Here is a 25265-nt window from a genome sequence, read left to right as displayed (position 1 = left end):
AGGGATAGAAATTTGGAGTGTATGTCCCAGCTGCCAAGCCTGATTTGAAGCTGGAAACAGTTTATGTCAGATCACCTATGCTAGGGCAATTAGAATTGATAGGTCTTGGGAACACATGTGGCACCTGTACAAATGCCAAACCAGCTCAAAATTGGGGAAATTATGCTAAATAATGATTTAAATAATCAGATTTAACTGAGCTATCAAAAAAAGGGAAAATAAGTTTCTTGTTTTCTTTTTCTCCATCTTTCACCTGTGTTGTCCAAGTCTATACTAATACAGAGGTCTGATCCTGGTCTCACTGATATCTGTTTCAGCAGGGCAGGAGTTACAACCTTGGACCTGTTCAAACAAGTACTGAAGGAAGCAGTCTCAGGGTCATCGAGTGCCTGACAGAGCTGCATTTACACCTGGTGCAAGCAGGATGTCCCGAAGTCAAGGGCTTTTTTTTTTTTTTTTTGATCAAGAAGTCAAGGGCTTTTTTTGTTTTTCTTTCAATACAAGTCTTGATACAGTACTTAATCTTTGTTTACATGGAAAGATATTTATATGGAAAGGTCTTAAATGAAGTTCTAGAGCTTTGCATCAGGCAATATGATGGGGATACTCCTTCAATGTCAGGTCATGTTTTGTGGACATATGGACAGCATGAAAAGGGGATTTTAAGAGTTCCAGCACTGAGATAGGGAATAAGAGATAAGACTACTTGAAGGAGAAAGGATTAATCTCAGAAATCCTTAACTTCAACTCCTAATAAGATCTATGGAAATTGGAGACTAATATTTCTTTCTATACTCATCAACATTTTTATAGGCATAAAAATGCACGTTAACCAACACAAAAATAAATCAGTAAAAAAAAAAAAAGGGATGGCAAAAATTTGCTTTCAAAAGTTTGCATACAGAGAATATATCAAATAGCCAAAATAATTAATTGTCAATTTTTCTTTGTAACAAAGCTAATTTCTCTAGCATTTGTATATTTTTTTTGGTTAATATTTAAGGTAAAAAGCTAACAAAGAGCTATTGAATAAATACACATTTATTATCTAAGAGACAATCTTTCTCGTGTACCATCCATCTATCCCAGGAGTAGCACTACTGAAGTGAATGAAGAATGGCATCCAGTAGAAATCAAATAGTGAGAGCAGATATTGAATTACATATTGCCTTACATCTGCCTTATCTCTGTGTGTCATGACTGCCCTTGAAGCCAGCATGTCAGTGGTGTGAAGAGAGTTTTGCACCTCAGCTTTCTACACTTCTTGCTTTTGGATACGGTAGCTAAGTGTGAAGCTAGGCTACTAACATGAGCTTAGTCCATAAGCAGCAGCCTTTTTCATGTACCAGAAATCTATTTTTTTTCCCTAAAAAGCCAGGTGGAAGTAACAAGTGATATTTAAATATACTGCATTTCATGTGCCTGCAATACCCAGAACAGCTGCCTGAGAGAGATCAACACAAATGAATGGTCAATCTTTACTACTTTCAGTATGTGGTGTCATTACCTGAGCTGAGGCCAGAAGAATGGATGTAAAGTTTCTAGGTAAGGACCTAAAGCTACAGAAATGAAACAACAGCCAAGGTGAGCGTTTAGTTGTGATCTGGCTCATCCTGTGCTATAGGTCTCAATACCCACTCCTACACATCACTTCAGGAATATTAAAACACTTGGCGTGTACAATTCATTTAACAAAATACTGAGCAGTATCAGCATATGTACTGCAAATATTTTTCAAGTAATTCCACTTCATATATGTAGATAAAACATTAGGGTCTGCAGAAGGAAAAATATTTCCTTTGAAGTAACAAATAAATTAATTGTTCTGATATAATCTAGGGACAAGAAAGTTAAATTGCTTTAGACAATACCTGTCAACCCATTGCATAAAATAAGCTACATTCAATCCTGTGAAATATTCCTTTGCATAGAAAAAAAAGCGCATTACAATGTGCATATTGATTCTCATGCATAAAAGAATTGTAAACATTGCTCCGAGTCTGTGCATATGAGAGTAAGACACAGTGAATCACCTTTTGGAAAATAGAATTCATATGGAAAAATTGTTTTACTTGGAACCTGAGACACAATGTGCTGCATGATATTGCAATACATGATACTGTTGTCATGTTGTATTCTACTTCTTTAGAGAAAACAAGGGAGAAGATGAGTCTTTCACCCAGATTAGATGAAAAGAGAGATGTCTGTGAAGATGAGGATTGGAAGAGGAGAACATTCCTCTGGTGGGTAGAAGCCTTGAGAGTTCCAAGGCAAGGGGGAGCAGGAGGGAGACAGCAGCCAGGGATGAGGCAATCACAATCACACGATCAATCTGCTGCATTGTAAAAAAAATAGGATTTGTCCCAAATACACAACTGCATTTCCTAAACCTTCATGACACAATTGAGTGTATTTCCCTAATCATGTTTAAAAAGTAGTTGCCTATGTGCCATTCCCTCAGGAGGTTAGAGATGGAGCTTTTCTAATATGTAAAAAGTTCAGTGACCATAAAACTGTATTAAGCAGCTATTTCTCAAAAACATTTCAAAATGTGTCTATCTATGTGTTAAACTACAGTAGGAAGCAAAAATTACAATAAATCCCCTTTATACATTGTATCTATAATTAACCTATGTTTTGTTTCTTCTTTCTGTGAAATTTTATACGTAATTTTTCTGCTGGTGATATTTGACAGAGTCAATAGAGGAGATCAAAGAGTAGAACTAAAAATAATCAGAATTATTTCTTATCCTCCCTCCTTTTCACACTTCTCATTTTCTGTCAGTTCTGTTTAATTTCTACTTTTTCTGCTTCTAGTAAATCTGTGTCCTTTTAAATTTAGCCAAAGCTCTGACAATTATACTTTTTTGTTCTGGTATACCAGTAATAATAAAGATTCTACTGGATAAAAATTTCTGTTACTTAACAGAAACCAAAGCTATGACTCACACATTAGGTAATCAGTATTTTCCATAAAACCTAGTATTCTCTATAGGTAAGACACAAAGTTTTTACATTTCAGAAACCAGCAGGCACATGCCCTTTAAACAATACTTATTGCTAAACTTTCAGTGGTTTGTGATTTGATTGTTTTTCTTTCAGCCTGCAATATGGGCAACATGAATTGCCTGCAAAAAGGCAATATGAATAATTTCAGAAAATTTATCATGCTCTTTAAAATAAATTTCTTGCTGATTTAATATAATAACTTTCTGAAATTCAAAGTTCTTCTAATAATGCATGGCCTACTAAGAGGTAATATATTTGGTGGCCAGAACAATTAGCTCTTCTAATCCTACAGAAGCTTCAATGAAGAGCTTTGCAGTAGTCTGGCTTAGTGAAAGAGACTTGTATTGACCTCCTTCACTAACAAACTCTTGAAATGCTACATTAAACTCCATGTTTGTGAATAAACCTGGGAGGGATCCTTGGTTTTACTGAGAATGAATATGTCAGTGCCATGCCTGGACCCAGGGCAGGAATGTTTTTTGGATGCTTTGAGATTCCTCCTGAAGCCAATGAGTCATTTCAGCTGCTGCTTCACAGACCACCAAAGAGAGGCTGGTACACAACTGCACACCACAGCATACTCTAGTAATCTGTTTCAGAAATCTCCCATGTATTTCTACAACAGGACACCAACACCTGTTTTCTGATTTTAAGACAAGACTTTGCATCAAAAATGACAAAACCACCTGTGGGACAGCAGCAGTTTATGCATGGAGGTGATTCATAAAACTGAAATAGAATTAGAGCAGATGGAGGGAAGTTGACCCCTGCTTAGAATTCCTATGCATATGAGTTGTTTGACCGTCAGATCTTTTTGTTATTGTCAGCTCTTTGACAACATTAGGATTAAAAGAAAGAAATGTAACAACATCTCAGTTTTGGCAATTCTAAAGCTGTGGCTGCTAGCAAAAAAGGATGATTTTGGTAAATGTTCAGATTTTTAGCTCATTCACGAATGAATGCAGCAAGTTAAAATTTTTTTACCCATGAACATTTAGAAGCTGTTACAAATAATCCATCCATTATGGACTTGTCCAGAAACTGGATTGTCTATCTATACATGTGAGTAAAGGAACAAGAGTTTGGCTAATTGTATGCTATACAAACAGGAAGAGCAGATTTTGTCAGTTAAGGTAAGTATTAGGAATATACTATTTACATGATAATCTGACTGTAGACGTTTCCATCACACACAAGTAGGCTGGCTTGTAAGGTTGCCTAGTTCAATCAGATGTTAACTAGGAAAATTCACAGAGTTACAAAGAACTTAAAAATGCAACCAAAGAGTATAAATAATGCATAGAATACCTGGGTAAAAAAGAAATGGATAGAAATTCTCAAACTACTTTAGAACATCTTTGGTTTCAGGTATTTCATTATACAGTCTAAACCCATCAACACAAAAATCTCTTTTGCAATAGAACCAGGTCTAAATATGTCTGCAGACCAGACTTGAGCATAAGGTGTGGCCATTCTGTATATGGAAACAAGCAAATATTTTTTTTTGTCAGAACAATCCCTTTTAGAAAGTCCTGATTTATTATTATTATTTTGACTAATAACATTCAAGACATATGCATCTTTAGATTTCAATACAGTGAAACATTTATGGCTTAATTCAATTTGCAATTCAATTACATATAAACCCAGAAAAATTAAAATTAAATCACTGACAAGGTCACGTTGCTGCAGCTATTCAAACAGATGTACCCTCACCTCCAGAACCTCTGAAATTATATTTCATTCTAAGGCTTACTAAATTAAGCAATTTTTTTAGAAAGAATGGCAGGTAAGCAGTCTGGTGAATCTTTTCTCTCTGGTCCTGAAAATTCTTCCTTATTTGGATGCATGTTGGAAAGGCTTATTAACAAGGTCTATTTCAGTCTTTTGAATGAAAAATCAAACTGAAGCAGACCAGGACAGACAGACCAGGATCATAAAATGATCTTTATCTTTTTTTTGTTTGTTTGTTTTTCCCTTGGCTTTTGATAGTTTGTTTTGTGGGGTGTATTTGTGCTTTTCTTAATGAGGAAAAATAATGAAATACACTTCTAGGGTTAGAAAAGCTTTTTTAAAGAGACAATCTTTAACATACCATCTACCAATGATACTAGTTAAGCAACAGTGATATTTAAATAGTTCCTTTCTAACTGAAAAATCCAGAGCTTTGTAAATAACTTAGTCCACAGTGATGTTGCCCATGACAGCTATGAAACATGCTCATTTCCTTAGAGTGAATATTAGCTGACTTCCCAGCCTTATTTATCTACCCAGACACCTAAACCAACTGGAAACAGAACAAACCTTTCCTGAATAGCCAACAGAGGGTTTTTCCATCATCCACATTTTCACTTTTAAAACAGGTTTTAAAGTAAATAAATTTTTTTTGTTTGTTTCTTAATTTTTAATTCAGACTCATGGTAAAGGAGCTGTGGTTCTGTTACAGGAAATGTCATGGTGATGCTGACAGCAGCATGTGGGTGTGTAGGATGACAGTGAGCACTGGTGCATGTGGCTGCAAAACCATGTATGTGCTTTGTGGGTTTTTGGTTGCTAGTGTAAAGTACATAATTTGAAAATATTACAAACATAATAAAATGTACTTTAGACTCTGCTTTCTTAATATCTTTCCACCTAAGGACCTACCTCAAGAAAATCATGTTAAACCTAGTGATAGTGAATAAGTCCTTGGGGAAGTGATGAGGCTAACAGGTGCATATGATCTTTACTGTTTGAGGAAGAATGCCTTTTACACTGCTGGCTGAAGGATATTTTTACTTCAGTTTTAAGGATGCATGATCCAGCTGTGCAAAACTCCTCTATCACAGTGCTCTAACTTTCAAGACTTTTTTCATAAACTAGTTATCATAAGAATAGCAAAATCTAAAACCACTTTAGAAGCTTTTTAATTTCTCCCCATCAACTTCGTGAGTATTAGTTTGGACAGAACAAGCCTAGGCAGTGCAGGCACATATTTACTAATGCCTATTTTGCAGCAAGAGCAGTGGCACTTGGTATAATCTAGCAGTGCAAATTTTCATAGAACAGCTAGTATGACTGGACTTGGAAATTTGGGAGCAAAAGAATAAAATCACTCAGTGGTGCTGCTCTTTTATATAATTCACAATTTTTATTTTTATTCTTACATATTTTTTTTATCTTTTGCCAGGTAGCTTTTTTGCTGCCTTTTTCAGAAATTGGCTTCTTTTCTCTTTTTCTTATTCTGTTTCTAGTCATTGTATTAAGTCAATTTCAGATTTCATTCTTTTGTTGTCTTATTATCATATTCAGTTATTCAAAACTGAGAGCATGCTACTTTGTACGGATTTAATACAAAGAATCTACTCATAGACTTATTCCATGGAAAGGTCTACAGAACAAAAGGAATGTCAGGCTTATTATAGGGCAATATGCTCTGCAAGGAACTAATTCTCTGTTATGAATACAAGCGAGAGGTGAAGGGATAATGACAAATGCTCACATTTAACATAAAATAGAAGGCTTCTACCAAGATGTGGAAAAAAATTAGGAAGTTTTAGAATGAGGAAAAGAAACCCATATATTTGGGGGAGATGTAGTGAGAAATCAACATTTTATTTTGCAGGAAATCAATGTTAAATATGATTAATATGTCAAATTCAGGTGATAATACACTTTGATCTGTAGTCAGTCTTGAGCTAGTTAATATGTGGTGGTTCTTACATCATCACTGCTCAGCTGACACAGTGCACTGGGCTTCACAAAGATTATTGGAATAACCTCTTTCCTAGTGTCATTTTGTAAGAAGTGCACTACTCCTGCTGTGGAGAGAGGCAGGAGGGGCAGTTCCTTTTTCAGTTCTCTGTAAGCCAGTCCATTTCTATCTCCCCACAATAAATGTTTTATTCCTTCCCATGGAAGGCAGAAGGAAATTAAGAACCAATAAAAGAAGAGGAAAGCTACCTGACAGTAGCCTTCACTATTGCTGGGAAGTACAAGCAAAATTAAAAAAAAAAAAAAAAAAAAGAATGGAAAAAGGAATGGCGGGGTGAGCAGCAGGAAACTAGAAAGGAAGTAAAAGAAAGATCTGACAGGCAGGAGGAATAAAAATAATATAGGAAGCTCCTTGATAGTGCAGTTTCAATTTGTTTGAGTGCTCCCAGAGAAGAAAACAGAACTGCCTGCATGTGTGTAGTCCTGCAAGTCCAGTAAGAAAGAGGTTCCTACTTTGGTATTTTTCCATTTTTTCCTAAAAAAAACCCAGAAACAAACACAAAAACCCAAACCAAACAACAAAATTAAAACAAAACAAAATTCCAACATGAAAAAGACTGAATTTTTTTTTTCTCCCTATGGGTTTTGAGCTAGGTTTTCATTATCTAGTCATGATAGACTAGATAACTGGAGGTTAATGAGGTCACTGTAGCTTAGTATTTATTTGCACTTACTAATATCACAAAACACAGCATAATAGGGCAGCAGGGGGGAGGAGTAGCAGGGTTTTTTTTATGAATTAGAAAGCCAGCTCCAGTCAGTTCTTAGCAGTATGATGCGCCTATTCAAAATTTCCAGAATTCAGTAGCAACTGCTGAGAGCTAGATTCTGATGATGATAATACCTTAGCTCTGTAAGTTATATTTTAACTGTGTGCAAACCATGCTAAGATGTTGCAAACCAGAATGATCCAGGAATAAAAACTAAGAAGAAACCCATACCTATAATACCTGTTATTGACAGTAAAGTCAATAAACATTTGCCATAGTAAGTAATGAGAATAAAAGATAAATATTTTTCTATACAAACCAACATTTGCAAAACAGAGGTCAAACAAATTTTACTTGCAAATTATGTTCTTGCTTTTCCAGTGACGACAATTCAGAACTGTATTTCTTTGGACACAATAGGATTTCCAGAACAGTGTCCCTTTAACTACTCACAATAGTTCCCCACAAAATCAAGGGTAGATGCAGATGTTTGCATAACAGTATCTAACAGAGGAACTTCATGAACTTGTTCAAGAATATTTTCATGAGCAATTTTTTCTATAGAAAATTGAGAGACTGTATGTATAGGAACTAGGATTTTAGCATATATTTGTCCTCTCATAGCATCCAAACAACTGAAAAATGGCTGAACGCCATCATACTTAACACAATGCAAACAGAACCCTCTTAACAAAAAGCAAATGAGCAATTTTTATAATTACATAATTACAAAACTTTATCTAATTTAGAAGACCAGAGACTGAAAAACATTGAATGACATCTACTGCTATGCATAAGAATTATACTTGATCTTATTTTCAATATTGCTAAAACAGCTTATAATGTGAATGCCTCAAATGTGATTGTCTATTTGTGCACAGATTTTTTTCTTTTCACATCATTTTAACAGCTGAATTAAGCTCATATTCAGAGACTGTGAAGAATGGGTAGCAGAAAAGGTCCACAGCAGTGGACTATAGTATATAAATCAAAAATTTCCCAAACTGAGCTTATTGATGAAGAAATACCAAAACTTTTGCTAGATTTGAATTCTTATGCCTACAGGAATCAATTCACTAATGTGATTATAAAATGAGGAAAAGGCTAAAACGTGTTGCAGCATACATGCACTTTATGATGTTTGCTCCCTGCACTCCTAACTCCCTGAGCTCCGTGCTCCCTTTCGAAGCACTCTGCAGCTGCTTTCCTGCTGCCAGCCAGCCTGCCTGCCTTCCTAGGCTTCCTTTAATGGAAATCAAGCCACAGTGGGAAAGAATCCATTTGCAGAGCTTGTCCATGACAAAGTCAGGGTGTTGCCAGGCCACACACCTGCAGCAGGGAACTGAAAAGTTATTCAGGATCACACATCATAAGCATAGCCAATGTTTAGTACTACACAGGACAAAGACTTCATAACAACTCGCTCAGGACAGGAAGGATGCCATAACAATTTAAATTAGAGGAGGATGCAAAGATTTTTCAACTACCCAAGATGGTAATTGTATTTAAAGCTGTATTTAAGCTTGTATTTAAAGTTCATAGTTTCCTAAATATGAATTCATAAATTAAATAATTTTATCATCTGGCCAAATATCACTGCTTCCTTGCCTAAAAGGAGTATTAAGACTTGATCAGTACAAACAAGCATTACACCCATCTTTCAACAACAAAAAAAGGATGTTGGGCAAGAAAGCAAATCCAGCTGAAAGATGTTTCCACAGGAAGTCTGACTGCCTCTATCTTCCAATGAAAATAAAAACCAAGAATCCTATTTATCTGTCAGTGCTGTTACAACTTCTGTAACACCCCTGTGACTCTCCATGGTAATTTACCATGAGAACTTCACAAAATTGTATTTCTGTACACAAGATACAAACATACTGTTAGAGCAGACATAGTAAATCTAATCTTCCCTCCAGAAAACAGCAGTTTACTAAAAAACTTGCAACAGAAACAAAAATCCTTTCGATCCTCAGAAAGCTTGTGCTCCAGGACAGCTTGCTTGCAGGTGTATGAAGTCCGTGAAAGAAGAGGAAACCGGTGCTTTTATTAGTTCATTGAAAATCCCTTCTTCAAGGCAGACTTGAAACTGTTCAAAACTTCTTTGTTGAAAATATAGACATTAATCCTGATAAATACTCAGATCTGACTGAATAACTGAGAGAAAATGATGTATACTATTCCAAAAGGGAGTCTTTCAGTGAAAAAGACTGAAGGCAAAACATCTAACATTGGTACCCTTTTGATACGTTTTCAAGCAGCATGAGAGAAGTTCCTGAAGACGGGGTTTATGAGCCTTAAGGAAGAGTGATTTCTAACTGAGATGATTTAACATTGTCCAGAAAGTGACATATTGAGTTAGATGTGGATAAATCCCTGAAACCTCTTCTGAATTTGATGTAAATTGGTAAGATGCCTTTAGACACATCAGTGGTAGTATGTCTTCCTCAGTATTTTCAACTTCCTAGAGCAAGAACAAGTGAATCAATAAAAGAATACTAACCAGGTGATTGAGGCATCAAAACCCCACCACTAATCTCAGTTCAGATGTTTTTTATGTAGTACAAGACTAAATTAAGTCTTCAACTGGCATCACACCTTTTGGCACCTAGATTGGTCTTAGGAGGCTCTTAAAACAGCACAGTGAATGATACAGAGTTTTATAAGTTTCTCAAATTTTCATCCATCTTCATGTTTAATTCTCATTTCCTGTTGTGTAAACCCTGATTTGATTACTAGTGTCATGGATTAGGTGACTGTCACCTTTCTGTGTTTGTGCACCTCCTCTGCACTGGAGTGGAAAGGTAATGTGCTTCTCATGGGAGACTTCAACAAATGCAATTACATGGCAATCCTGAAAATGCATCATTACACAGTGAGGTTGAAATTACAATTACAAATAAGAAGCATGATGGAAAAAAAAAAAAAAGAAGGAAAAAAAATCAAAGCTACAAAGCCAAGCATTATAGTTAAAGCAAGAATCAAGTTTGTCCATGCCTTGAAAAAAGATGCACAGCACAGCCAGATCACCCCTGGGTTCAATAATCCACCAATTAGAGGTGGACTGCGCCAGGGAATCCACAAGGACTCTGACTGACCAGATTGACTTCACAAGCGAAAACATAAATGAGCACTACAGCCAAGCGGACTTCTACCTGGAGAACTGCACATTTGCTATTTCTAGTGTCAGTGATACATGCAAATAGGATCATTTTAGGCTGCCATAAACATTATATGGCCTGCATTAGGGAGAGCACAGCCAGAAGGTGGAGGGAGGTAATGTTTCCCTGCTACTCAGTACTGGTGAAGCACATGTGAATTTCTGGGTCTAAGCCTGGGCTCCCCAGCACGAGGGAGAGACATGGACTTACTGCAGCAAGTGCAGCAAAGGGCTGCTAAAATGGTTAAGGGACAGCACATCTGATGTACAAGGAGAGGAGGAGACAGCTGTGACTGTTCAGAATAAAGAAGGGGAGGCTCCTGGAGACCTTATCCACATGTATAAATATCTAATGGAAGAAAAAAGAATAGGGAGCTGGACTCTTCCCAGTGGTATCCTGTGTAAAGACAGGAGGGTGTGTATTTCACAAACTAAAATACAGGAAATTCCTTTTTAATATATGAAAATAACCCCCTTTTTTTTTTTTTCTGTGAAGGTTGTCAAACGCTGCAACTTGATGTTTAAAGATGTTGTGGACTCTTCATCCTTGAAGACACTAGAAATTTGGCTGCACACAATGCTGAACAATGTGTTCTAGTTGACCCTGCTGTGAGCAGCAGGGTTGGATTAGCTGAAGTCCAGAGGTAACTTCCAACCTCGTTCTTTCTGCCATTCTGTTATCTGCCAGCATCTCCAGCCCCCTGGTGCTGGTGCCTGAAGCCATCCAGGCTGTGCCATCAGCTGCTCAGCGCCACAGCTCTGGGCTGCAGATTTCTGTATTTTCAGAAATTTCAGTTGCCATGGGGGAGATGATACATTTGAGAGGTGCTTCTTTGAAGACATCTGATTTGAGAACTTGAATTAAATACAGCAGATGCCAGTAAATGGTAGTTTAGGAGTGTTAATTATGCCCTGAATTATGATGCCCTCATATTTGACTATACATATATCTTAGCACCATTACATATAATACAATCTTTCCATCCTACTGGTTGAAAAAAATTAACTTTATAGGAGAAAATTAAGAAAATGTTGCCATTTTTAGTGTAACATAAGTGTTCCTTAAATAAAACGTGATATCTTTTTCAGTATTTGTAGGATCTTACGGATCTCGTAGATGGAATTTATCTAATCTAATTTTGTTTGGAGAACTCACTTTCCAATACTAAAATAAAATGAATACTGCTTTGTATTAATACTTCAATTAATATACGATGAAATACTATTCTTTCAATTACTCACTGCAAAGATCCTATTCATAAGCATGTTCTTTGTTTTTATTTGGTTCAAGTTTGCAAGTCATTACTAGTACACACATAACAATTGCTGTGACAGGGATGAACAGTGGCTTTCCAAGAACTGTGGGAGACCTTTGTTTGCTGATGATTCAGTTCCACACCAAATGTCCAAATTCACTGTTTTTGTCCAGCATTCATTTGTCACCCTGGTCACAGCAGGTTTACACTGCAGTGATCATCATATCTAAATCTGCACTGCACATCCTGGAATAGGAATTCTCTCTGCAGCAGAAGCTCTTACTCCTTTTGGTACGGAAATCTGATAATGGAATTCACTTCTATCAGTTGCTCAGAAGCCGTTTCTACTTTTTCTTGTTTTTTCTTTCTTTTTTTTTCATCCCTATATATGTCTGGTTCCCTGAGGCAAGAAAAGTGACACTAAAAAGAAAGAGTTGAAGTAGTTTGCAAATGAGGGCAAACACTATCAGGGCCACACCTTGCCTTGAGAGCAATTTTTGTGTTTGAAGGCAAGATACTGCATCAATGCATTATCTATTAAATCAGTAATTTTATGAGGTACACAATGTCCTATGCTATTTATCACTCAATTAAGTTCCATATTGCTTGTCAATACCTTCAGAAATACCAAAAAATTGGGCTTTGGCAGATTATTTTCAGTTGACTGGTGGCTGAAGGAATTAATCACTTCTTTAGCTGACAGATTTCTCTTAACATGGCAGGCAGGAAGCATGGTGCGAAGCAGATATATTTATTAAACCATCTTTCAGTTCTGACTGTCAGGGAAGCAACAAAACATTCACACCTTAAGTTTGATACCCTCTCTTGCATAAAGTTGGTCTACTTAAAACCACATGGAGAAGTGCTACTTTTGCTTTGGTTGATTTTGACACGTGCTTCCACATAAGCTTATTAAGGTACAATAGCCAGTGAGCCACAAGCAATAATACCCATCTTCTCTTGCTGTGTAGGCATGGTGCTCCTCCAAACTCATCCTTCAGCTTACAACAGCTGATTTTCCTGGTGAAATTTTCTGTTTTCTTCCATGTGACTTGATAAGGCAACTGTTCCTACTGTGAGGTCAGTCACTGTTAATTGTCCGAGCCTGACAAATTTATCATCCCGGGCTTCCAAAAACTAACCATTGATTCCATCCAGTGAAAATACCATGAAAATGCTTTAGTTATGATTTGAAATTTGTTGACTTATCATTCTGGTGTCATGCAAAAATTAAGAGCACGATTTCAGACCTGGGCAACTCTACAAGGAGTGTTTTATGAATCTGTGTTCTAAATTTAAGTTGGCCATCTAATACGCTGATGTTGTGTAAACGATTCTTTTTTTCTGTCTTATCTGGAAAGGCGTTTCCCTTCTTTCATTGCATAGGTATTAGCTTAAATAGTAGCATTCCAAGGCTACAGTAAAAAAAGTATATGTCACATTTTGCACGGAATATCACTAGCAACAAGTAAATATAAGCCGTGGTAGAGAAAATTCGAATAAAACAAATATGGCAGCAGACGTTTTCAAACAGAAGGCTATGTGGAAGGATACTGGTGTGGAAAAGACGTCAGTAACCACAGCGCCTTGCCCCCCACGACACAGGTTCCTACTGGCGCGGGAGCCGCAGACAGAAGCTCCCTGCAGACTGCGCACACTGACATTTCTCCACACCCAAACCCTTGGGGGCCGCAAGGCGAGGGGGCACTGGCAGCGCGGGGGTAGCGGGGAGCCCGTGCCCCGCTCGCAGCCCCCAGCGCCCCGCGCCTCCGCGATTCCCGCGCAGGAGCCGCTCCGCTCGGCGGGACGGGCACGGCTCCGCCCGGCTCGGCACGGCTCCGCCCGGCTCGGCGCGGCGCGGCCCGGCCCGGCCCGGCCCGGCGGGGCCATCGCACCGCCCCCGGCCGCCGCCCCCGCCCCGCCGCCGCCCTGATTGGGCCCGCGGGGAGGCCCCTCCCGCCGGGCCCCGCCGCCGCCGCGCCGCGCCCGCTCCCCAAATACACCTTGGCGGCGCCGGGGAGCGGCAGCGGCGCCTGCCCAGAGCCCCTCGGCGGGGCTGCGGCCGCGGGCACTCCGCGCCATGGTGAGTGACGGAGGCAGGCAGGCAGGCAGGCAGGCAGGGAGGGAGCCGGTGAGCGAGCGGCGCCCCGGGCGCGGAGAGGGGCGGCGGGGACCCTGGACAGCGCTGGGACGGGGCGCCCGGCCGTGACCGCGGGGCGCCCGGGGCGCGGCCGGGGCTCTCTCCGGCCGGGCGGTGATCGGTGCCGAGCCCCGGGAGCGGGAAGCCCTCTCCCCTCAGCGCCTCGTGTGCGCCGTGCCCCGAGCCAGATACGGGCGTGAGCGGAACAGGCGGCGATTCGGGGCTGGCAGCGCTCGGGGAGCCCGCTGAGGGCTCCAGCCACGAGGGGTACTCCGGCGGCCTTTGTGCATTGTGAGGCTTTCTAAGAATTCGCGAACTGCTGATGCTCGTCAAGCTAATTAAACCCTTCAGGCTGGTGTTACTGCGTTATGCTTAGGTAAGGTTTCTTATCCGGTTTTCGGAGCAATTTATATCATTCCACCTCATGAATTAGACACAAACCTGATATTTCATCACATATTTGATGCTCTAACAATAACTTAATCCGTGCATCTGCTATTCCTTTTTCCTATGAAGAATACATGAACCCCCTAACTGTGTTGCATTCATGATGATTAGCAGTTTTTCAGTCAATTTTCTCCCCCTTCTTTCCATTTTTTCAAGACTTCAGGCTCGTAATCCCTTTTCTGAGTGACTAGGTTTGTTTCTGTGGCTAAAGCTCAGTGACCATCACTAGCCTACGTTTAGTATTCCCTTTATAAAATCATTGCTGTCTGTAATCATGAGACACTTGAAAAGTTTTTCTCTCATATATAAAAGAGTGCTTTTATACCTCTTTTATATGTCTTCTATGCATCTTATGTCCTGTCTTAAGCTTGATCTAATGCTGCTTCTAAAATGGCTCTATTTTCAGAGCTGGTCACTTGTTCTGTGGATGTAGTGAGATGGCTTTCTAAGTTCAAAGAATGATTTTACAGGGAAAAAGTCATAAGCAAGGATGCAGTGTGTCTGTAATGCTGTATTTGGGCTTTTCGCTCCCACTGGACTACAGGTTACACTGTGCTGCATGTAGGTTGGTCTAAAGAGAGATGGTCAGACATTTGGTGTTTGGAATACTGGTAGGAAAACCAAATTTTTATTCACTCAGATTTTCCATTATTAAGTCTGAGAATACAGACCTACAAAAATGTAACAAAGGAATCTTTCATAAGAAGTGTAAGAGTTTAATTGTATTTGTATGAATAGAACAAAGTGTTTTACTTATTTGGAAGTGGTCTAATCATAGAATTTTTCCTAAGACAAAAGTCCCAATGGAGCCACTCCCTTTTCTTGTAGTTAGAATTAAGATGATTTGTTTCCAAACTACAAAAAGTAGTCATAAGGAAACATACACTTTAAATCATATAAATGGCTCTACTACTTTTCTGGGGTCAGGAACAAAAGGTGGCGACAGCCTGTACCGGGAAGAGGTTCCTGTAGCAGACTATTTTACATAATTAATCAGAGAAGATAAGCAATTCAGGCATCCAGAGAATGTGTGCAAATGTATTAAAATGTTTTCTTTGTAGGGAAGAGAATTGTAGAAAAGTTTCTTGCTTGGATTCTGTTGCTCTGAGGTGCTACATATGGCCATACGTTCTGATGACTGTTCTTTGCCAGTAGCAAGAACCTTAAATGAACCAGGTGATTGTAAGGAGGCACGAGGAGGAGTTCTGTAGCAGTGATATAAAAACTTTGTGCTTCCATTCTCAAAAAAAAACAAAGGCATTTGCTGAAATTGTAAATTGTGCTCATCCAAAGCAGGCAGGAAAAGTATGGAAGGAGAGAGAAGGAAAACACATTGAGATTTCCTGGTTGTACTTCCTTTTTCTCTGGAAATATGTAGCTATTATGAGTCATGACAATGCAAGATCACCAGGCAAACATTGGAGGAGAAGGTAAGGAATTTAGTTCTGCAGTGGTTTTTTTACCCTTTTTGACATCAATAAAATGTCTCACTGAGGTCTCACCATCCTCTCTTCCACTGGTTCACTTGCTGAGTACTCACATAAATTAATCAATTTTTTAATGAAACACTAAAAATGAGAAGTCAGGGTCTGTAAAAGTAAGTACTCAAGTTGAGTATACTTGTCTTATTGGGATTAATGCTTTCTTTACAAAAATCTGTCCTTAGCCTACTATGACAGTCTGTTTCAAAACAGATCCCATAGTGAAATCAAAACATAAATAAGAGTTGATAATGAAATCTAATATGCCAAATATCAGTAGTAGTCAAAACCTGGTTATGTCATGCCATAAAAGATAAAATATCAGTGCTGTTATGAGTGTGAATGCCATCTGTTTAAATTTCAAAAAAAAAAAAAAAAAAAACCAAGACTCCAAATAAGTTATCCAAGGAACCAAGATAGAGTTTGTAGCAAACACAGCTATTTTCCTTTTAAATGGTATGAGTTGTTAACAAAAAGTACAGTAAATAGTATTGGACTTTAAAAAATCCCCAAAAACTAAAAATCAAGCACCTCAGTAATCTAAGCAAGCGTATGCTACATTCTGAATTATCAACAAGGAAATATGTGTAAGGAGGTACTGGCTGTATTTTGCAACTACTTTGTAGACTAGCAACAGGTTTTAATTTTTCTTTTTAAAAGCATAATCATTTTAAACTTCCATATATGTAAAAAGAAATCTTATTTTTAAAAATTCCTGGAAACTACAGGACATGATTCAAAGTATTTTGTTGTAATGTTATTTAGAAATCAATACATTTCAGATTGCATATTTTATTAACAAATGACATTTGGGCTATTGGAGAGCTGCCATCTTTGCTGGGATTCCTTGCACATTTCTTACTATTTACTTTATAAAGACCTTTATTGTCTACATGTCTTTTAAAATTTACTGCATTTATGTAGATGCTTGCCATTGCAATTAAGATTTTTAGCATTTGGAATTAAATTAGGGCCAAATCTCATATTTGACATCACTTTGAATATTCTTTCTAGCATGTCTTCACCATTTGAGATTTGGCTGTATGATGTTTTTATATTGTGTGGCTGTTTGGATGATGTATATTCAGTGTGTCTTGCATGACTAGTTCTGTGACAAGTAGAGACTCCAGTTTATCATTAAACATATTATATTTTTAAGTCAGTTCAAAGCATTGGTTTTTGTTCAACAAAGCAACACTGTTCAGGGCAGAATGTTAGTATCTGTTTAATTTTAAAATTAGAGTGGGATTTAAGCATGTGCTTAAATTGACTTGGGCTTCTAGCTATGGTGTAAACAACAAATGAAATTTTTCTAATTAAGGCACCAAAGCTTGCTAGAAACTGCAGATGTTTTATAAGGTTTTTGTTCATAGATTCACATGCTTTGGGACAGTTGAAAAAAAGCATGTTAATATCTGTAATTAACGTAGTTACTGACTGCAGGTCATTTGGTGACACGCTGTTCTTCCATTTTTTTGGTTGTCCTCCTCGGGTGATGGCAGTTGTAAGGCAGTGCTAGGAAGTGGCTCACCACACAGGATATTTATTTTTGTAGATGTGGTGTCTAGAGCAAGCTGACATCTACTCCCTTTTTGTAGGAGTTCACGTTTCGCTTCTCTCAGTTGTTCTGCTGCTTCATGACCTAAGCCAGAGCAAATACCGTCCGTACAGATTAGTTTTACTTCACCACAGAGAGGCCTCACCATGTCCTGTTCATAGATTCAGACCTCAAGCACCTCTGTGAGCTTCAGGGCCTCCACAGGCCTTCAGTCTTTAGGAGAATCCCACCCTGTCAGAGCATAGTATTTTGAGATGTTCACTTCCACTTGTTTTTTATTCATGTTTCCTATTATATGATTGTTTTGTTAAGTGGAATAGATGCCCTTGCTAAGAATATTACTGCTTTCAGATTTAATTGAGATTTAATTGTATTTTAACTGACATTCTCATTTGATTGAAATGCCCCCTTCCACAGTTGAGATCTTCACTGCTACTTTTAAGCACTCTCCCAGCTACTTGAACTTGGCAGTGTTGTGGTACACATTATTCTTGATTTTACTGCTCTGACTCTTTAAATTAGTTCCTTTGTATTACTTAAAGTCAATTTGTGAATTGATTTTCTTCTTGCATATTCAATATTCACACTCGAAGTAGCTGTTCCAAGAGAACGGTGCCCTGCTGGCAGAAGCATTCAAATGAGCCCCCCAGTGCAAGTCAGCCTGAGGAGGGTTATTCCTTACAGGGAGCACACTAAGCCCAGTTAATAACCGAGCTGTGCCCTTGCATGTCATTTCTGAGAGAGCATTTCTTTCATGGGAGCCCCTCTCTGTACTTCCTATGCATCAGTATCTGCCTGTGAACAGATGTCGTGCTGTCCCTGCTTGAGTGACAAGGCCACTTTTTCTCTGCCCTAAGGCAAGGGGAAACTCGCCTGGAGACTTGCACTCCTGTGGGGGCTGTGGGGCATGGAGCTGTCCGGAACTCTCCCTTGGGATGGTTTGGCTATGCCTTGCACTTCACGCATGGCTATGCCCATTGATTGTTTCAGCTAAGTCCACATAAAAAATAGGTCAGCCATGCAGTGGCTCTGGAAGAGAGCTTTAATTGTGTGGTTGTAATCTAGAAAAAAGGACATATGTATCGTCTTGGAGGAGACTGGAACCACTTCCAAAGATGTTATCAAGCATTGTGGAATCTAGCCTTTAGACAGCTATTTGTATTAGAGAGCTGCAGGGAATATCCCATGCAAGTCATCCAGTTGCCTTCCTGTGAATAAAGTTAAAATTTCTTGTTAGAAGGCAGCGTGCTAAAACTCTTTGATTATTTTCCTCTCCACAAATGAAAATTGAAATAAACATACGTTTATGAAGTGAATCTGTTCCTCAGCCCAGTTCTGAGTTATTCAGAACAAAAAAATATATCAGGCTTTTGTGGAAAATGTATTTTGTGGGAATCCTCCTGGTGTAATTCTAGAATGTTGCTGATTCCAGAGAGTGCAGTAAAACTTATGGTTTCTGTGACGCCACATACAGTAGTTGCTGCTAAACTCTCCACTTTTAATGAATAACTGCTTTTCTAATGCTGACCAAGGTAAACGTGTGTTTAATTTCATTTTAACCTTGCATTTCACTTGGCACTTGATACAGATGTGGACTGACAAAAATTGTTCAGGGAAAGCTGATTGCCCTCCTCAGCAAATACAGAAACTCTTCACACACAAAAGAGCATTAGTAAAAGCCTGGATAAAACAGAACACCTCAGCAATATTTCTAGTTTGCTGTTGGGGAAAAATTGGCATTTTATATTTGCTCATAATGATTCCTGTGATTTGAAAACACAAGGCAATATACTCAGGTGCTGCCTTCTGGTTAATAGGGAGTGGCATCTGTGTACACGAATAGCTGTGTTTCTCCCTAGCCCTGACTGCAGGCATCCAGGAGCCTAAAATACTCATTGCAGTTTCTGTTTTAAATAGAACTGCTAAAAACGGCAAAATTTCCATGTCTTCAGAGAAAGCATGTATCAGTCTAACTTTAAATTTCCTTTTTTGTTGTTTTTGCCAAAATTGTCTTCATAGTTGTCTCTTGTCTCTTTGCACTGGCAAGCTGGAAGTGCAAAACCATTGGCCTTCATGATGAGAAAAATCTTTGGCGGACTGATAAATTTTTGAAATTTAATGAAAATAGAGCCTTTAGTCCATAGAACTCACAAGACATATTTAGAGGTAGGATTTTAAAATTTCCCCGTGGAAAGAATGGTATGAAGGGAGAGAGTCTTGTGGCTTGAGTAAGTTAGCGAGGCTTTTGGTCAATGGGGAACTGATTTTTTTTCTCAAAAACTTCAGAAAATCGTGACAGAAATAATTACAGTTAATTATAGATTGAATTAAATGCTTATTTTGGTACAGTTAAAGGTTCCCAAACAAGTTGCATGGTATGAAAAACTAGCCAAGGGGAAATGCATTTCCTTTAAGGAATTGTGAAGCCTTCAGAAATAACAGAATGACATTATACCTGCTGTGTGTTAGTCATGAAGATTTAGTGTGAGGATACTTTCCTTGTTCTGCTTGTACATTTAGCACCTGCACCCTTTTATGAATCCTATCTGCAAAATCTATTAGAATTTTACTGTGTAAAGTGTTTCCATCCCGTTGTTGCTTTTAAAAATCTGGCTGGCAATTTTTATAAGGTCAAACATGACTTTTCTAAATCACCCAGATCTCCTAAACAGCCCAACAAACTTGTGCAGTCTCTTAACTTGTGCTGAGACATCTGGATTCACTTCTAAACTCGGCTGCAGTCTTTCTTTAGTGACCTCCAGCATGCCTTTTTTCCCCACTTATAAAGGAGGCACTGTTATGCTTCTTTCATATCCCATTTTTTTTTGTCTTAGCCATTCAGCAGGGAAACCCTTCAGGTCAAACCTGATCTTGTGCTGGATGTTTTGTTATGGCCCTGCTCTTAATTGGAGCCTTCTGGGTTAAATAGGCCTACCAACAGCAACAGAGAGCGAGATGGAGCAGAATGCAGGGTATCAGTGGCACTATTTCTCTGCTAAGCAACCTGCCCAAGGATGAACTCACAGAAGGTTAAATACCAGTATACCAGTATTTAAGTGTAAACAAAAGTTCTGTAGGAATTTTTGCATGTTGTGTTCTTGCTGACTGAACAGTGAGACCGTCATGAATGTTAGAAGGTAATAAAATATTTCCCTTTGCAGACAAAAACATTTGGTTGTGTGGTGGCAATGAAATGACAGAGGAGACCAGTCTTGATCTCAAGTTAGGCACAGTTTGCAAAACCTTTTGATGTGCTCACGAGGCAGAGACCACGTTTGTAGTGTGACACTGAAAATCTGCCCCTGATCTGAAAATTATTATCAGCTTTGATCAGGTTCACACTTAGCCCTGTATGTCACATGCTCCAGATCTGTGGGAGAGGCATCATGATTGTCAACTGTATGTGGAAAAAGTCAACGACCACAACGATAGTAAATTTCAAAACCAACAGAGGCATGGCTAGTCACAGTTTCAAGTGTGCAGCTATACCATGCCTGAGATAGAGGTGGGCATCATGTCACTGACTATTCTCATAGCAGATTAGAGACTGGTACTCAAAAATGCCAGTAAAAAGTGGCTTTGATGGTTGCATAATATATGAAATGTGGTTTCATGGTATCTTCCTTTGAGTTGCTCTTTGAAAATTATTTGCAGTTCTAAGTAGTAATAAGTTCTAAGCAAAAATGAGTTCAAATGATAGAGGGAAATTAAAAGGAAAAAGTATCTTTTCAAATAGGCTTTGAAGCAGTGAAGAGCAAGAACTACTGATAGGATAAAGGGTTATGATTTACTCATAGCAAAAACTAAAATAGAACATCCATCCCTGCCTGTGTTGTGGGCAGAATTTTGTTAACAGTAAATTGATATATGAAAAAATAAGATGAAAAACTGAAATAAGAGAGTAGTAGTGGCAGAGACGCATCTAATGGGCTTAATGTGTTAAAAAAACCCGAGTTAGTTTTTATTGCCATTGTTGTAAGTTACTATATTGTAAATGGCTGATCTATTTAATGCTGGAATAAATATGCCAAAAAAGGCAGTTATATGAGTTTATCTAATAAATACTCAGTATTTTCTTTCCCAACTCTTACACTACAGTAATGGAAACACTCATAATCTTTAGTAAAATATTAATAAATGCATTCCAATCTTTAAACTTAGGTTTGGCACTCTGTCTTTGAGCAATGAAGCTGCTTTAGTTAGGAATGCAATCCTAATGTCAGTTCAACATAGTATGGGCATCGTGGGATTTAGATGCCTGTTACAGAGTTGAAAACCCAGAGCAAAGGTTTACAACATGGATGTGCTGCAAAGATACTTGTGATACTGTGGGAACTTAATTTCTCCATTGTCACAAGATACTTGTAAAGTTAGTGCTTGTGACTCATTAAAGCTTGTCAGGTACAAGTATTTAAATAAATGTTTTGTATTTTCCACATCACGAAAATGTAAGCAGAAATGTCAAATATCTCTGACCCCGTATAAAGGAAGACTATACACAGTGCAGCAGACTTTCTTTTCCTCCTTGTGTTATTTTTACCTGTTGAAAGTGCACTTTGCAAGCGGTGGTGCTTCAAAATGCTCTAGAATGCCAAAATGCTTAAAAAAATGTTGTCTTCATCTTGGCAGGAAATTCCTTGTGAAGGAGATACTACCTTTCTTTATCCTTAAATGTAGGTCTCTGCTTTACATCCTCCAGGAACGCATGCATCTCATTCCCTCCCTCTGCCCCAGCTATTCTCACGGCTTCTCAGCCTTCACTCCCTCAGAAAAGGGGGAACTTGCTATGTAGCATCCTTTTCCTGTGCACGTCAACAAGTACAGAGGTGGAACCTATTATTTTTTACATGATTTCTTTTTTCAAGGCTCCAGTGAACAATAATTTTAACTGTCCAGTCAAAGGAGCATATCTCTTCAAGATAATATTGAAATGACATTCAAAACCTATTTGAGGTACTCCTCTGAATACATATGCACTCGCTATGGCCAGAATATGATTTTGGTTCATTTTTAGGTTTTCTGCCACAGTTCACTGGCCAGTTGCTCTGCTCTTTCACCTCTGAAGCAGCTGAACTGTGTTCTTTGCTGCTTGGAGCTATTATTCACAGCCCTAATATGCAACACAGCAAGTTGGAGATTTCCTGTTATATGGCTCCATTTTTGAAATGAATGGCATTTCCTAATATAATGAAAGAAAACAGGTGTTCAGTGGTGGATTTCCATTTTACAGATTTAAAAACCAGCACATACAGAATAGTTATTCATTAACATTTTGGTGGCAAATTGTACTTGAAGGACTTTTGGTGTGGTACACCCCTACACTTACAGGGGAGCCTTAGGTCTCTAGGTAGCTGAAGTGTTGAGACAAACGTGTTTATCAATAACATTTGATTTTATAATAGCACTGGATTCTCAACAAAGTGAATCTGAGATGACTCTGTTGCAACTTTTCTTTGGCTGTTGCTCCTGTTTGGGGGCTCCTCCAGACCAAGATGCTCAGCCTGTGTTCTGTGCTCATTTTGCCTGAGGACTGAAGCCCAAAGCGTCCCAGCACCGAATCATAAATAGCCACATCTTGAACTAAGAACTGGATGCCCGTACAGTTCCTTACCTTCTGTGGTGGCACTGGGAGGAAGGTCTGCTCGTGGTTATTGCTGACACCAGTGCACTTCCATGCTGCCTCGCTGGAATGCACGTCAAGGCCTTGAAGGAAGCCAGGTAAGTAATGCTTCCATCCTGGGACCTCAGACACATGTCCAGCACTAACCGGTATTTCAGAAGGCCTGATGGAGAGAGAAAAGAGGTTACTTACAGACGTACTATAAAACATAAGTGAAATAACTTAAAAAAAAAGAAAATGTAAAATTATGAAATGAAACCTTAAATCAATAAAAATGGACACTTAGCCTTTATGTTACAAATCAATGCCATTTAAAACAAAATTCTAGAAAATAACATAGGAAGGTTTTAATTCTTTATTAACACAAGGCAGCCTCATTAAACAATGCTGCAAAACAAGGTATGTCATTCCCAGCCCCCCAACAGATGCTAGTGTGGCAAACCAGTGAAACTAGTAATTGAATCTTGATGGCCAAATCAAGGTAATAAACACATATCCTTCCTTAATGGTGCAACAGGGAGTAATATATAACCAGGAGAGTTTGTTGAAACACAGAAACAACAAAGAAAAAAATTATCCTACAATACTGCTGGGAAGCTCCATGAAATTAGCATGTCAACATGTTCTATAGGCTATACTGACAAATTACAGAAAAATTATTTGCATAAGAACCTAACAAACTTCACTGGATTTGTAGTAGAGAGAAAGCACTCTATCACTAAGAGAAATGTCCATTCATTACAAATAGTTTTGCTTTATTGCCCGTGTTTTTCCTTATTTCCTATGGATTTTTTGATCCTCATGTTCTTCTATAGGCTTTCTTCTGTTCTTTCCTCCTTGATCCTTTATTCTGTCTGTATCTCCCTTTGTTTTATTTTTCACATAATAAAGAACAGCACAAACTGCAAAATAAATTAGAAAAAATAGAAAAACTGCAATCTGAGAAATGGAGACAAGCTCTGATCTTTCAGACTTCGGTAAGAATACTGTGATGTTAACATCTTTGCAGCCAGTGCAGTTATACAGGTTGTGAAGAAATGTGGGTGATTCTAGGTACCCTGCCTAGAATAATTCCAGGAAGATTACTCTGTGGTTCATGCAATGCACAATGTCTGTATTTACCCAATGAGAGAATGACCTGAGGACTTTGCACAAAACTCACAAAAAAGCAGCAGAAGAATTATGGTTAAAATGCATTTAATTTACCTCAATAATTAAACCCTGAATTTGTACCTCAAATTAGAGGCTGCCAATTGATGCATCTGATCAAAGTTTCTGCCCTGTTCTTTGTGAACCTTTTCTTGGATTTCCATTCTTCAGTATGTCTTAGTCTGTTTAATCTGTGTTCCTCTGAAACACCTGCCACAGAAATTGGTGAATGTCAGTGGAATTTGCAAGCATTGCAAGCTAAGCATCTATTTCTGTGCCAGTCTGTAACCAGCACTCTGGCACAAAAATATCCAAAACTGAAAGAAAGTTCCAATAAGCTGGATGATATTATTTTTGTTCTATTTGAATATTCGAGTTTTATATTGTTACAAGAGACTGCAATTCAACAGCTAATGTACTCCCATCTGTATAATGCGTAGCTTGAAACATGCTAAATCTTTCTAAATGTATCTAACTGGAGGAGCAGCACTGACCAAGGCTTCTGCTATTTGATATGTTTTAGCTCTAAGGATGTATCTTTTTTTTATTATCACTGGTGAGGGTTTGGAAATGTAGCATCATAAATCATTTATTTTCCTTGGCGTCATGATCAGTACCTCAATGATCCTCTGATTTTCACTGTTACTATTATTAAAACAAGAAGCTACATTTTAATTACTTGAGAAGTTTCTTTATAAAGGAGCTCACATTTGTATATCTCAGTAGCCTGCTATGATTTAGATATGTCAAAGCTGAATCTCCCATAAATATTTTCAGCTTACTTTTCCACAGGGCCGCATTTTCCCCTCACTCTTTACCTCAAACTGCCGCCAGGGCCAAGGGGAAGTTATTACAAAATACGTGGTGAACGTGGCAGTTAGCTCTGAGTTAATTTTGCATTCCTTCTCCCTGCTGGTCTCATTTACATGTGCTGACTTTTCCTTTGCAAAAGTAAGCTGAAAAACATTCTGTGCAATTTGAT

At 38.4% G+C, this 25265-nt stretch overlaps 1 protein-coding gene across 4 annotated transcripts in view; it reads left to right on the top strand.

Annotated features, from left to right (window-relative positions):
* Positions 1-13921: 13921 nt before the first annotated feature.
* Positions 13922-25265, top strand: part of GUCY1A1 (guanylate cyclase 1 soluble subunit alpha 1) — a 34799-nt gene continuing 23455 nt past the window's right edge. For 2 of the 4 annotated variants that reach the window (XM_066186088.1, XM_066186086.1), the window contains exon 1: positions 23001-23232. The gene's annotated coding sequence lies outside the window, so the exon portion shown is untranslated. The other 2 variants (XM_066186089.1, XM_066186085.1) reach the window with 2 other exon arrangements.

The sequence above is a fragment of the Chamaea fasciata genome, unplaced genomic scaffold, assembly GCF_029207755.1.
Source record: "Chamaea fasciata isolate MVZ Bird 193981 ecotype frontalis unplaced genomic scaffold, bChaFas1.0.hap1 SCAF_6, whole genome shotgun sequence".
NCBI classification, from domain to species: Eukaryota; Metazoa; Chordata; class Aves; order Passeriformes; family Sylviidae; genus Chamaea; species Chamaea fasciata.
Note: the sequence above shows the minus strand (reverse complement) of the source record. Positions and strands in the feature narration are given on the sequence as shown.